This window comes from Staurois parvus, unplaced genomic scaffold (assembly GCF_062004578.1).
Source record: "Staurois parvus isolate SC_StPar_1 unplaced genomic scaffold, SC_StPar_1.0 ptg001641l, whole genome shotgun sequence".
In the NCBI taxonomy this organism is placed as follows: Eukaryota; Metazoa; Chordata; class Amphibia; order Anura; family Ranidae; genus Staurois; species Staurois parvus.
The window spans coordinates 12,501-27,500 of record NW_028319437.1 but is presented as its reverse complement, the minus strand read 5'-3'; the positions used below and the strand labels follow the sequence as shown (position 1 = coordinate 27,500).

Sequence of the window (15,000 nt, the reverse complement as noted above, 5' to 3'; positions counted from 1 at the left end):
CGGTCAGCGAATCGTCGGCTCGCTCCGCCATCACCGGGGACCAGCGCCACGTCTTCTGGAACATCTTTAGGACTTTTTCAGGACGTAACGTCTCGTCTCCCCCGGTGAGTTCTTCTCCTTCTTTTATGCAGAATTCAAAGTGGATGCATTGGGGGAGATTTACTAAAAGTGGAGCACTCAGAACCCGGGGCCACTGTGCACGGCGGCCAATCAGCTTCTAGCTTCAGCTGGTTCAGTTCAGCTTTGACAATGAAACCTGGAAGCTGATTGGTTCCTATGCAGGAGTGAGCCGGATTTTGCACCTTCCAGGTTTAGTAAATACCCCCCAATGGCCAGGCTGCTGACAAGTTCAACTTCTAGGCGTCCATCGGGCGATGTGGCTGTTTTTGTTACTTTTTATTCCTTTGCGTTTCGATTGGTGACAACGGCTCTTGTCAGAGGCAGGATGGGAGCAGATCATCGCTTCCAACTCTGCAGACCATCCCTCCTGGAATATATCAAATGACGGGGAACCCAGCACATGGCACATCGGGGATGGAAAACTCAACTTCTTCTTCTTTTTCTACTATTATTCCATATTGTGTCCATGGGTTGTCACCCTCTGAGGGGGGGGGGGGGGTGAAAAAGTAATTTGAATCTCTGATATCTGAATGACACAACTGATCCCCAGCGGTCCCACATGGAAGAAGAATATATTTCAATTATATTTTAAAAATATTCTTCCCAAATATATTGACATATGTTTGAAATGCTACAATTTTGGCCGTATTCAATATATATATAAAAAAAATAAATATAAATATATATATACTGTATGTTGAAATGCATTTTTGTTACAAAATATATGAAAAATATTTTTAAAAATACACTTAAAATATACTGTAGAAATCTGAAGAATATATTAAATATAAATATATATATATATATATATATATATATATATATATATATATATAAATAATATTTTTTTTAAAAAATATATATATATTTGTGTGTGTGTGTGTATATATATATATATGTATATATATACATATATATACACTGTATGTTGAAATGCGCTTTTATTACAAAATATATGAAAAATATTTTTAATAATACATTTCAGATACACTGTATGTCTTTAAAAAGTACAAATCTACATTTTTGGAATGCATTTAGAAATATATTTAAAAATATCTACACTGCATGTTGAAATGCGTTTTTTATATATATTACAAAATATATGAAAAGTATTTTTAAAAATATATTTTTTATAAATATATTCTTCAGATTTTTTTTAACATATAAAAAAGTCATTTTAACAAACTTTTCAGAAATACAGTATGTCTTTAAAAATACAAATCTACATTTTTGGAATGCATTTAAAAATATATGTACGGTAAATATATATGTTAAAATTACTTTTTTATATGTTAAAAAAAATCTGAAGAATATATTTAAAAATATATATTTTTTAAAATATTTTTCATATATTTCATAATATATAAAAAACACTTTTCAACATGAAGTGTATATATGTTTAAATATATTTGTAAATGCATTCCAAAAATGTAGATTCGTACTTTGTAAAGACATACAGTATATCTGAAATGTATTATTAAAAATATTTTTCATATATTTTGTAATAAAAATGCATTTCAACATACAGTGTGTATATATATATATATATATATATATATATATATTTATACATACACAAACACACATATATATATATATATATATATATATATATATTATTATTATTATTTTTTTTTTTTTTTTTTTTTTAAATATATATATATTTTTTTTTTTTTTAAATATATTCTTCAGATTTCTACAGTATATTTTAAATGTATTTTTAAAAAAATTTTCACATATTTTGTAAGAAAAATGCATTTCAACATACAGTGTATATATATATTGAATATGGCCAAAATTGTAGTATTTCAAATATATGTCAATATATTTGGGAAGAATATTTTTAAAATACATTACAAATCTATTTCCATGTGGGGTGGGACGGTCTCCGAGGGACAAAAAGACACGTGCAGCTAAATTGGAACAGGAACTTCATGTGTACAGTCTGGAGGAAAGAAGGGAAAGGATGGACGCGAGCGACACCTTTTAAATCCAGGAAGGGAGGGGGTGAGGTTCGGGAGGGCAGGACTTTCAGATCGGGGACACGACCTCCAGACTAGAGGAGAAAAGTTCCACGCTGACCTTAGAAAGGATTGTTTTACTGAAGGAGTAGTTGGTGCGTGGAACGGACTTCCAGCGGAGGTAGCGAGCCCATCGGCGGTCGGTGGATTCAGACATGAATATGAATGGAGACCTGGGAGAGATTTTAAATTACCTCAAAATCTATTTAAAAATTATCAAAATGATTTTCGCTGTTAGTGGGGCGATGGCACCGGACGATTTTCGTGGTTCCTTCTCATTTAATTTATCGGGCACGCTGGAAAATTCGTGAAAAATGACCGATTTTATAAATCATTGGTGGCACCATCGGATTACAGAACGAACGATGTTTTCGATTTTCAATTGAAAAATCGTTCGGAATTCGACCCATGTATGTCCTGCTTTAGTCTGTAGGGTTCAATATTGAGTTGGCCCCGCCCTTCCCACATACATGACCTTTAATGGCCCCCCAGTCTTAGCCCGTAGGGTTCAATATTGAGTTGGCCCCGCCCTTCCCACACACATGACCTTTAATGGCCCCCCAGTCTTAGCCCGTAGGGTTCAATATTGAGTTGGCCCCGCCCTTCCCACACACATGACCTTTAATGGCCCCCCAGTCTTAGTCCGTAGGGTTCAATATTGAGTTGGCCCCTCCCTTTCCACACACATGACCTTTAATGGCCCCCCAGTCTTAGTCCGCAGGGTTCAATATTAAGTTGGCCCCGCCCTTTCCACACACATGACCTTTAGTGGCCCCCCAGTCTTAGTCCGTAGGGTTCGATATTGAGTTGGCCCCGCCCTTTCCACACACATGACCTTTAATGGCCCCTCCCAGTCTTAGTCCGTAGGGTTCAATATTGAGTTGGCCCCGCCCTTTCCACGCACATGACCTTTAATGGCCCCCCAGTCTTAGGCCGTAGGGTTCAATATTGAGTTGGCCCCGCCCTTTGCAGATATAACAGCTTCAACTCTTCTGGGAAGGCCGTCCACAAGGTTTAGGAGGGTGTCTATGGGAAGGTTGGACCATTCTTCCAGAAGCACATTTGTCAGGTCAGGCACTGATGTCGGGGGAGGAGGCCTGGCTCGCAGTCTCCGCTCTAATTCATCCCAAAGGTGTTCTATGGGGTTGAGGTCAGGACTCTGTGCAGGACAGTCAAGTTCCTCCACCCCAAACCGGCTTCTCCATGTCTCTATGGACCTTGCTTTGTGCACTGGTGGGCAGTCATGTTGGAACAGGAAGGGGCCATCCCCAAACTCTTCCCACAAAGTTGGGAGCATGAAATTGTCCAAAATGTCTTGGTATGCTGATGCTTTAAAAGTTCCCTTCACTGGAACTAGGGGGTCAACCCAACCCCTGAAAGACAACCCCACACCATAATCCCCCCTCCACCAAACTTTACACTTGGCACAATGCAGTCAGGCAAGTACCGTTCTCCTGGCAACCGCCAAACCCAGACATGTCCATCGGATTGCCAGACGACAGAGAAGCATGATTGGTCACTCCAGAGTCAATGTCTCCACAGCTCTAGAGTACAGTGGCGGCGTGCTTTACACCACGGCATCCGACGCTTTGCATTGCACTTGGTGATGGAAGGCTTGGATGCAGCTGCTCGGCCATGGAAACCCATTCCATGAAGCTCTCTACGCACTGTTGTTGGGCTCATCTGAAGGCCACACCAAGTTTGGAGCTCTTTAGCTATTGACTCTGCAGACAGTTGGTGACTTCTGCGCACTGTGCGCTTCAGCATGCGCTGACCCCACCCTGTCATGTGACGTGGCCTACCACTTGGTGGCTGAGTGGCTGTTGTTCCCAGTGGCTTCCACTTTGTTATAATCCCACTAACAGTTGAGCGTGGAATATTTAGTAGCCAGGAAATGTCACGGATGGACTTATTGCCCAGGTGGCCACCTATCACGGGACCACGCTTGGAGTCACTGAGCTCCTGAGAGCGACCCATTCTTTCACCAATGTTTGTAGAAGCCGTCTGCATACCTAGGGGCTTGATTGTATACACCTGTGTCCATGGAGGGGATTGGAACACCTGAATCACATGATTGGGAGGGGATTGGAACACCTGAATCACATGATATTGAGGGGATTGGAACACCTGAATCACATGATATGGAGGGGATTGGAACACCTGAATCACATGATATGGAGGGGATTGGAACACCTGAATCACATGATATGGAGGGGATTGGAACACCTGAATGACATGATATGGAGGGGATTGGAACACCTGAATCACATGATTGGGAGGGGATTGGAACACCTGAATCACGATTGGGAGGGGATTGGAACATCTGAATCACATGACTGGGAAGAGATTTGGAACACCTGAATTACATGATATGGAGGGGATTGGGACACCTGAATCACCTGATATGGAGGGGATTGGAACACCTGAATCACATGATTGGGAGGGGATTGGAACACCTGAATCACATGACTGGGAAGGGATTGGAACACCTGAATCACATGATATGAAGGGGATTGGGACACCTGAATCACCTGATATGGAGGGGATTGGAACACCTGAATCACATGATTGGGAGGGGATTGGAACACCTGAATCACATGACTGGGAGGGAATTGGAGCACCTGAATCACATGACTGGGAAGGGATTGGAACACCTGAATCACATGACTGGGAGAGGATTGGAACACCTGAATCACATGATATGGAGGGGATTGAAACACCTGAATCACATGATATGGAGGGGATTGGAACACCTGAATCACATGATATGTAGGGGGTCAGAACACCTGAATCACATGATATGGAGGGGGTTAGAACACCTGAATCACATGATATGGAGGGGGTCAGAACACCTGAATCACATGATATGGAGGGAGTTGGAACACCTGAATCACATGACTGGGAGGGCGGGGCCAATACTTCCAGCAGTATAGTGTCTACCTGTAGGACGCTCCCAGCACCAGGGTGCACATCTTCCTGCAGGTCATCCCATGCGGTGTATCCAGCCGGCCACGCACGGATCGATTTCCAAGAACAATCTTCTTAAAAAAATCTTTTCTAAGAATTTTATGTTTGAATTTCGCACCATTAGAGGGGCCACAGAAACGGGCGATTTTCACATGACAAGTCCCTCCCCCCCCCCCCCCGTGTTTCCCAGTGAGTACTTCGCATTTCTGTGCGACTTCAAGTTGCAGCGACTGGAAGGTAGTTCCTGCAATACTTCATGTGACTTGAGGGCCATTCGATGTAAACCCTCCAAAGTCGCACCTGAATGATCTACATGCGACTTTGTGCAGCGCGAACAATCATCCTAGGTCAAGGCCAAAGTCGAACTCATCCACTCACATCAAGTCGCACTGAAAAGTCGCCATGAAAATCGCACGTTTTTTGAAGTCGCACAAGTGTGAACGGAGCCTAATACAGCGCTCTGTGCTACAAATATTCGCTGTCGCTGTACGAATGACGCCGGCTGGGAAGGGGTTAAACATCTCGGGCGATCGATGGGTTACCTGTGTGCCTACCAGTGGTCTTGTGTGTACTACGCGCTTCGCAGGGAATGAAAATCCAGCAGATCGCCGATTACATAGGCAGAGGTGTGTCCTGTCACTCTTCCTGGCCGATCAGAGTGTCTGCTCATTCATTGGCCGGCAAACGTAATCGGCTTCTGCTGTAATGAATCACAACAGAAGCGGCATGCCGGCACACGTGCCCCGGAACCAGGAAGTGCAAAATCCCTATTCCCTGGTTCCACCCCCTACCCTCCTCTGAGCACCATCCCTTGGTACCACCCCCTACCCACCTCCGAGCACCATCCCTTGGTTCCACCCCCTACCCTCCTCTAAGCACCATCCCTTGGTTCCACCCCCTACCCACCTCCGAGCACCATCCCTTGGTTCCACCCCCTACCCTCCTCTGAGCACCGTCCCTTGGTTCCACCCCCTACCCTCCTCTAAGCACCATCCCTTGGTTCCACCCCCTACCCTCCTCTGAGCACCATCCCTTGGTACCACCCCCTACCCACCTCCGAGCACCATCCCTTGGTACCACCCCCTACCCACCTCCGAGCACCATCCCTTGGTTCCACCCCCTACCCTCCTCTAAGCACCATCCCTTGGTTCCACCCCCTACCCACCTCCGAGCACCATCCCTTGGTTCCACCCCCTACCCTCCTCTGAGCACCATCCCTTGGTACCACCCCCTACCCACCTCTAAGCACCATCCCTTGGTTCCACCCCCTACCCACCTCCGAGCACCATCCCTTGGTTCCACCCCCAGCCCACCTCTGAGAACAATCACCTGGTTCCACCCCCTACCCTCCTCTGAGCACCGTCCCTTGGTTCCACAGCCAGCCCACCTCTGAACACTATCCCTTGGTTTCTATCCCCTACACACCTCTGAGCACCATCCCTTGGTTCCACACCCAGCCCACCTCTGAACACCATCGCTTGGTTCCACCCTCTACCCACCTCTGAGCACCATCCCTTGGTTCCACCTCTTACCCACCTCTGAGCACCATCCCTTGGTTCCACGCCCTACCCACCTCTGAGCACCGTCCCTTGGTTTCTATCCCCTACCCACCTCTGAGCACCGTTACTTGGTTCCACCCCCTACCCACCTCTGAGCACCATCCCTTGGTTCCACACCCAGCCCACCTCTGAGCACCATCACTTGGTTCCACACTCTACCCACCTCTCAGCACCGTCCCTTGGTATCTCTCCCCTACTGACTTCTGAGCACCATCTCTTGGTTCCACCCTCTACCCACCTCTGAGCACCATCTCTTGGTTCCACCCTCTACCCACCTCTGTGCACCATCCCTTGGTACCATCCCCTACCCACCTCTAAGCACCATCCCTTGGTTCCATCCCCTACCCACCTCTAAGCACCATCCCTTGGTTCCACCCCCTACACACCTCTGAGCACCATCCCTTGGTTCCACCCCCTACCCACCTCTGAGCACCATCCCTTGGTACCATCCCCTACCCACCTCTAAGCACCATCCCTTGGTTCCATCCCCTACCCACCTCTAAGCACCATCCCTTGGTTCCACCCCCTACACACCTCTGAGCACCATCCCTTGGTATCTCTCCCCTACTGACTTCTGAGCACCATCTCTTAGTTCCACACTCTACCCACCTCTGTGCACCATCCCTTGGTTCCATCCCCTACCCACCTCTGTGCACCATCCCTTGGTTCCATCCCCTACCCACCTCTGAGCACCATCCCTTGGTTCCATCCCCTACCCACCTCTGAGCACCATCCCTTGGTTCCATCCCCTACCCACCTCTGAGCACCATCCCTTGGTTCCACCCCCTACCAACCTCTGAGCACCACCCCTTGGTTCTACGCCCTACCCACCTCTGAGCACCGTCCCTTGGTATCTATCCCCTACCCACCTCTGAGCACCATCCCTTGGTTCCACCCCCTACCCACCTCTGAGCAGCATCCTTTGGTTCCACCCCCTACCCACCTCTGAGCACCATCCCGTTTTTCCTATTTTATTCCTTTATATACTATTCTTTTTTTTTATATTCTGTTATATTCCATTGTTTTAATCTATTCTATTCTTTAATACTCTATTCCTTTCTATTCTATTATTCTTTTCTATTCTATTCTGTTTTTTTTCTATTTTATTTCCTTATATTCTATTCTATCGTTTTATTCTATTCTACTCATTTATATGCTTCTCAATTCCTTTCTATTCTTTTCTATTATTTATTCTATTCTTTATCTACTATATTCCTTTATTTTCCATTCTCCTCTGTTTTATTCTATTCTTTCATATGCTATTATATTCCTTTATATTCTATTGTTCTTTTCTATTCTATTCTGTTCTAGTCTGTTTTTTCTATTCTATGCTATCCTGTGCTTTTTTTTTATTCTATTCTATTATATTCCTTTCTAGTCTACTCTATTATTTATTCTATTCTGGTTTTTTTTGTTCTGTTCCTTTCTATTCCATTCTGTTCTGTTGTGTTATTATATTCTATTCTTTTTCTATTCTATTCCTTTATGTTCTATTGTTCTTTTCTATTTTATTCTATTCTTTTATTTTCCAGTCTGTATTTTTTCTATTTTAGTCTGTTATATCCTATTCTATTCTGTTCTTTTATTTTATATTCTGATTTTTTTTTTGTCTTTTCTGTTCTATTCCATTCTATTCTATGAAGCAGCCCAGGTAGGAATCATCAAATTTTTATTTTTAAAGAAATAGGTGCAGGTACTCCCCCTTCTGAGTCACCCCTTGTCTCCGCCCCCTAACAATCTCCAAGCACCACCCCTTGGTTCCACACCTTCCCACCTCCTAGTACCTCCCCCTTTAGGGAATAAAGAACCAAGAATCCTTTTTGTTTTGCTGAGTAATTTCTATGTAATTCGCTATGATCCCCCCGAAACAAAATACCCCCCCAGCAACACTAGGACCACCCCATCTACAAGGGACCAAGAGGGGTGCACAGCACAGGTAGAGGACCGGGAGGGGTGCACAGCACAGGTAGAGGACAAGGAGGGGTGCACAGCACAGGTAGAGGACCAGGAGGGGTGCACAGCACAGGTAGAGGACCAGGAGGGGTGCACAGCACAGGTAGAGGACCAGGAGGGGTGCACAGCACAGGTAGGGGACCAGGAGGGGTGTACAGCACAGGTAGTCAGAGGACCGGGAAGGGTGCACAGCACAGGTAGAGTACTGGGAGGGGTGCACAGCACAGGTAGAGGACCAGGAGGGGTGCACAGCACAGGTAGAGGACCAGGAGGGGTGCACAGCACAGGTAGAGGACCAGGAGGGGTGCACAGCACAGGTAGTCAGAGGACCGGGAAGGGTGCACAGCACAGGTAGAGTACTGGGAGGGGTGCACAGCACAGGTAGAGGAACGGGAAGGGTGCACAGCACTGGTAGTCAGAGGACCGGGAGGGGTGCACAGCACAGGTAGAGGACCAGGAGGGGTGCACAGCACAGGTAGAGGACCAGGAGGGGTGCACAGCACAGGTAGAGGGCCAGGAGGGGTGCACAGCACAGGTAGTCAGAGGGCCAGGAGGGGTGCACAGCACAGGTAGTCAGAGGACCAGGAGGGGTGCACAGCACAGGTAGTCAGAGGACCAGGAAGGGTGCACAGCACAGGTAGAGGACCAGGAGGGGTGCACAGCACAGGTAGAGGACCAGGAGGGGTGCACAGCACAGGTAGAGGACCAGGAGGGGTGCACAGCACAGGTAGTCAGAGGACCAGGAAGGGTGCACAGCACAGGTAGAGGACCAGGAGGGGTGCACAGCACAGGTAGAGGACCAGGAGGGGTGCACAGCACAGGTAGAGGACCAGGAGGGGTGCACAGCACAGGTAGGGGACCAGGAGGGGTGTACAGCACAGGTAGTCAGAGGACCGGGAAGGGTGCACAGCACAGGTAGAGTACTGGGAGGGGTGCACAGCACAGGTAGAGGACCAGGAGGGGTGCACAGCACAGGTAGAGGACCAGGAGGGGTGCACAGCACAGGTAGAGGACCAGGAGGGGTGCACAGCACAGGTAGTCAGAGGACCGGGAAGGGTGCACAGCACAGGTAGAGTACTGGGAGGGGTGCACAGCACAGGTAGAGGAACGGGAAGGGTGCACAGCACTGGTAGTCAGAGGACCGGGAGGGGTGCACAGCACAGGTAGAGGACCAGGAGGGGTGCACAGCACAGGTAGAGGACCAGGAGGGGTGCACAGCACAGGTAGAGGGCCAGGAGGGGTGCACAGCACAGGTAGTCAGAGGGCCAGGAGGGGTGCACAGCACAGGTAGTCAGAGGACCAGGAGGGGTGCACAGCACAGGTAGTCAGAGGACCAGGAAGGGTGCACAGCACAGGTAGAGGACCAGGAGGGGTGCACAGCACAGGTAGAGGACCAGGAGGGGTGCACAGCACAGGTAGAGGACCAGGAGGGGTGCACAGCACAGGTAGAGGACCAGGAGGGCACTGTATGGATATATTTTTCTTGTGCCCGGAGTTGGGCTTTAATGTCAGTCCTTGATGTCAGACACGCCTCCCACATCTCCTGATGAAGCGATGTATGATGTGGGAAACGTGTTGGAATTTATCAGGATCCGGCGTCAATCGGGACAATGTCATGTACAACACAGTGTATAGAGTGCATCGATCGGGACTATGTCATGTACAACACAGTGTATAGAGTGCATCGATCGGGACAATGTCATGTACAACACAGTGTATAGAGTGCATCGATCGGGACAATGTCATGTACAATATAGTGTATAGGGTGCATCGATTGGGACAATGTCATGTACAATATAGTGTATAGAGTGCATCGATCGAGACAATGCAATGTACAACACAGTGTATAGAGTGCATCGATCGGGACAATGTCATGTACAACACAGTGTATAGAGTGCATCGATCGGGACAATGTCATGTACAACATAGTGTATAGAGTGCATCGATCGGGACAATGTCATCTACAACATAGTGTATAGGGTGCATCGATTGGGACAATGTCATGTACAACACAGTGTATAGAGTGCATCGATCGGGACAATGTCATGTACAACACAGTGTATAGAGTGCATCGATCGAGACAATGCAATGTACAACACAGTGTATAGAGTGCATCGATCGGGACAATGTCATGTACAACACAGTGTATAGAGTGCATCGATCGGGACAATGTCATCTACAACATAGTGTATAGGGTGCATCGATTGGGACAATGTCATGTACAACACAGTGTATAGAGTGCATCGATCGGGACAATGTCATGTACAACACAGTGTATAGAGTGCATCGATTGGGACAATGTCATGTACAACACAGTGTATAGAGTGCATCGATCGGGACAATGTCATGTACAACATAGTGTATAGAGTGCATCGATCGGGACAATGCCATGTACAACACAGTGTATAGAGTGCATCGATCGGGACTATGCCATGTACAACACAGTGTATAGAGTGCATCGATCGGGACAATGTCATGTACAACACAGTGTATAGATTGCATCGATCAGGACTATGCCACGTACAACACAGTGTATAGATTGCATCGATCGGGACTATGCCACGTACAACACAGTGTATAGAGTGCATCGATCGGGACTATGTCATGTACAACATAGTGTATAGAGTGCATCGATCGGGACTATGCCACGTACAACACAGTGTATAGAGTGCATCGATCGGGACTATGCCATGTACAACACAGTGTATAGAGTGCATCGATCGGGACTATGCCACGTACAACACAGTGTATAGAGTGCATCGATCGGGACTATGTCATGTACAACATAGTGTATAGAGTGCATCGATCGGGACTATGTCATGTACAACACAGTGTATAGAGTGCATCGATCGGGACTATGCCATGTACAACACAGTGTATAGAGTGCATCGATCGGGACTATAAAGGGCAGTTTGCCTCCACTCCATGATGGCTGCCTGTTCTGATAGAAGGTCTGTCTGTGGTTAGGGTGTCCATCATACAGCCATCCCCCTAACTGCCACCCTGCACAGTGTTCACAATCCTGCAGCATGGCCCCTCCCTTTTTTTTGCAGATGCCCCATAATGCCGCACTTTGTTTTCTCTCGGCTTAGCAGTTCATCAATATGTTCGAGGCAGATCTACTCATGAAAAGTGGGTGATCGGGTTTATTCCTCTCCCACTCACAAACTGACAATCTGATGAATTCCGCGTACCGCACAGTAAACACGCTATTTATACATCGCAAGATCGCTAATCATCGAAGATTTCAAAGAAAGGGATTTTCAAGCATCACACATGTGGAGAGCTGTAGTCTTCCAATCAAAAAACAAAGCATGCAGTTCATGAGGCAATACTCCCCTTATCTCCAGGAGGGGGCGCAGGATGGGTATGGTTGAAGGAAGGGGCGCAGGATGGGTATGGTTGAAGGAAGGGGCGCAGGACTGTCATGGTTGAAGGAAGGGGCGCAGGACTGTCATGGTTGAAGGAAGGGGCGCAGGACTGTCATGGTTGAAGGAAGGGGCGCAGAATGGTTATATTTGAAGGAAGAGGCGCAGGACTGTCATGGTTGACGGAAGGGGCGCAGGACTGTCGTGGTTGAAGGAAGGGGCGCAGGACTGTCGTGGTTGAAGGAAGGGGCGCAGGACTGTCGTGGTTGAAGGAAGGGGCGCAGGACTGTCATGGTTCAAGGAAGGGGCGCAGGACTGTCATGGTTGAAGGAAGGGGCGCAGGACTGTCGTGGTTGAAGGAAGGGGCGCAGGAATGTCGTGGTTGAAGGAAGGGGCGCAGGACTGTCGTGGTTGAAGGAAGGGGCGGAGGACTGTCATGGTTGAAGGAAGGGGCGCAGGATGGTTATGGTTGAAGGAAGGGGCTTAGGATGGGTATGGTTGACGGAAGGGGTGCAGGACTGTCATGGTTGAAGGAAGGGGCGCAGGATGGTTATGGTTGAAGGAAGAGGCGCAGGACTGTCATGGTTGAAGGAAGGGGTGCAGGATTGTCATGGTTGAAAGAAAGGGAGCAGGATGGGTATGGTTGAAGGAAGAGGCGCAGGACTGTCATGGTTGAAGGAAGGGGCGCAGGACTGTCATGGTTGAAGGAAGGGGAGCAGGATGGTTATGGTTGAAGGAAGGGGCGCAGGACTGTCATGGTTAAAGGAAGGGGCGCAGGACTGTTATGGTTGAAGGAAGGGGCGCAGCACTGTCATGGTTGAAGGAAGGGGCGCAGGAATGTCATGGTTGAAGGAAGGGGCGCAGGAATGTCATGGTTGAAGGAAGGGGCGCAGGAATGTCATGGTTGAAGGAAGGGGCGCAGGATGGTCATGGTTGAAGGAAGGGGCGCAGGACTGTCATGGTTGAAGGAAGGGGCACAGGATGGTTATAGTTGATAGAAGGGTCAGGGGATGGGTATAGTTGATAGAAGGGGCGCAGGATGGTCATGGTTGAAGGAAGGGCCGCAGGATGGTCATGGTTGAAAGAAGGGTCACGGGATGGTTACGGCTGAAGGATGGGTCACATGATGGTTACGGCTGAAGGAACGGTCACATGATGGTTTCGGCTGAAGGATGCATCCTGGGATGGCTGTGGTTGAAGGAAGGGTCACGGGATGGTTGTGGTTGACGGATGGGTCGCATGATGGTTTCGGCTGAAGGATGGGTCACATGATGGTTTTGGCTGAAGGATGGAACACATGATGGTTTCGGCTGAAGGATGGGTCACATGATGGTTTTGGCTGAAGGATGGAACACATGATGGTTTCGGCTGAAGGATGCATCACGGGATGGTTGTGGTTGAAGGATGGGTCACAGGATGGTTGTGGTTGACGGATGGGTCACAGGATGGTTGTGGTTGAAGGATGGGTCACGGGATGGTTGTGGTTGAAAGATGGGTCATGGGATGGTTGTGGTTGAAGGATGGGTCACGGGATGGTTGTGGTTGAAGGATGCATCACGGGATGGTTGTGGTTGAAAGATGGGTCACGGGATGGTTGTGGTTGAAGGATGGGTCACGGGATGGTTGTGGTTGAAGGATGCATCACGGGATGGTTGTGGTTGAAAGATGGGTCACGGGATGGTTGTGGTTGAAGGATGGGTCACGGGATGGTTGTGGTTGAAAGATGGGTCACGGGATGGTTGTGGTTGAAGGATGGGTCACGGGATGGTTGTGGTTGAAGGATGCATCACGGGATGGTTGTGGTTGAAAGATGGGTCACGGGATGGTTGTGGTTGAAGGATGGGTCACGGGATGGTTGTGGTTGAAGGATGGGTCACGGGATGGTTGTGGTTGAAGGATGGGTCACATGATGGTTACGGCTGAAGGAAGGGTCACAGGATGGTTGTGGTTGACGGATGGGTCACGGGATGGTTGTGGTTGACGGATGGGTCACGGGATGGTTGTGGTTGACGGATGGGTCACGGGATGGTTGTGGTTGAAGGATGGGTCATGGGATGCTTGCGGCTGAAGGATGGGTCATGGGATGCTTGCGGCTGAAGGATGGGTCACGGGATGGTTGTGGTTGAAGGATGGGTCACGGGATGGTTACGGCTGAAGGATGGGTCACGGGATGGTTGTGGTTGAAGGATGGGTCACAGGATGGTTGTGGTTGAAGGATGGGTCACGGGATGGTTACGGCTGAAGGATGGGTCACGGGATGGTTACGGCTGAAGGATGGGTCACAGGATGGTTGTGGTTGAAAGATGGTTGATGGGATGGTTGTGGTTGAAGGATGGGTCACGGGATGGTTGTGGTTGAAGGATGGGTCATGGGATGGTTGTGGTTGAAGGATGGGTCACGGGATGGTTACGGCTGAAGGATGGGTCATGGGATGGTTGTGGTTGAAGGATGGGTCATGGGATGGTTGTGGTTGAAGGATGGGTCACGGGATGGTTACGGCTGAAGGATGGGTCACGGGATGGTTGTGGTTGAAGGATGGGTCACGGGATGGTTACGGCTGAAGGATGGGTCATGGGATGGTTGTGGTTGAAGGATGGGTCATGGGATGGTTGTGGTTGAAGGATGGGTCACGGGATGGTTACGGCTGAAGGATGGGTCATGGGATGCTTGCGGCTGAAGGATGGGTCACAGGATGGTTGTGGTTGATGGAAGGGCACAGAAGGGCTCAGTTTAAGGAAAGGGTCCCTGGATGGTTCTCACTAAAGTAGGGGTCTCAGGAGGTTATAATTTAGGGAAAGGGGCACATTCTGGAATGGTGAATATGATCCCCTGAATTTAGAAGAGTATATCTGATCCCCAGGAATGGACACATACCGTGTTTCCTCTACTGCCCATAGAATCGTGCCTATGAGTAGTTCTGAGCATTAACATTTGAAGGCTGGCTTACTCATCCCGTGCTGCTGCCTGTTAGTGACACCCTTCTGCATCCCTAGTTACACATTCTATGTTGTG

At 48.3% G+C, this 15,000-nt stretch overlaps 1 long non-coding RNA gene across 1 annotated transcript in view; it reads left to right on the top strand.

Moving 5' to 3' along the window:
* The window catches only part of LOC149434922 (uncharacterized), a 24,881-nt gene that overhangs the window by 158 nt on the left and 9,723 nt on the right, over positions 1-15,000 (top strand). Inside the window, exon 1 of the long non-coding RNA XR_016308595.1 lies at positions 1-104. This exon is cut by the window's left edge and continues 158 nt beyond it. This is a non-coding gene — a long non-coding RNA (uncharacterized LOC149434922). The remainder of the gene's footprint in view (positions 105-15,000) is intronic.